At 39.0% G+C, this 523-nt stretch overlaps 1 pseudogene; it reads right to left on the reverse strand.

The window, feature by feature from the left end:
• Positions 1-404: 404 nt before the first annotated feature.
• On the reverse strand, positions 405-523 carry LOC111729902 (annotated as a pseudogene).

A 523-nucleotide genomic window follows, 5' to 3' on the forward strand; every position in this document is an offset into this window, starting at 1 on the left:
GTGTAAGACTCTTGGCAATTAATTCTCTGCTTTTTTGTCTGACAAGATATTTTTAAAATTCATTTTTGGAAGGTATTTTCCCTGAATTCTGGATTGACAGTTTTTCTTTAGCACTTTAAAGATGTTACACTATTGTCTTGTATGCTGCATCGTTTCTGACTAGAGGTCTATGATAACTCCTCATTGCTTTATATTTAATGTTTCTTTTTTTCTCTGCCTATTTTCAAGATTCTCTCTTTATCTTTGGTTTAAAACAAGTTAACTATGATATGGCCTTTGTGAATGTGTGCATCTGTGTGTGTGTGTGTGTGTGTGTGTGTGTTTTAGGTGAGGCAACCCTTGGTTGACCTCACAGATTGCAAGGACCTTGTCAACTTACAAGCCCTTATTTATTTATTTTTTTACACCTACAGCTTCTGGTCTTCCTAGGTGGTCTCCCATCCAAGTACTAATCAGGCCTGACCCTGCTTAGCTTCCGAGATCAGATGGGATCGGGCTTGTTCAGGGTGGCATGGCCGTAGAC

Source organism: Pteropus vampyrus, unplaced genomic scaffold, assembly GCF_000151845.1.
Source record: "Pteropus vampyrus isolate Shadow unplaced genomic scaffold, Pvam_2.0 Scaffold288, whole genome shotgun sequence".
Classification (NCBI taxonomy): domain Eukaryota; kingdom Metazoa; phylum Chordata; class Mammalia; order Chiroptera; family Pteropodidae; genus Pteropus; species Pteropus vampyrus.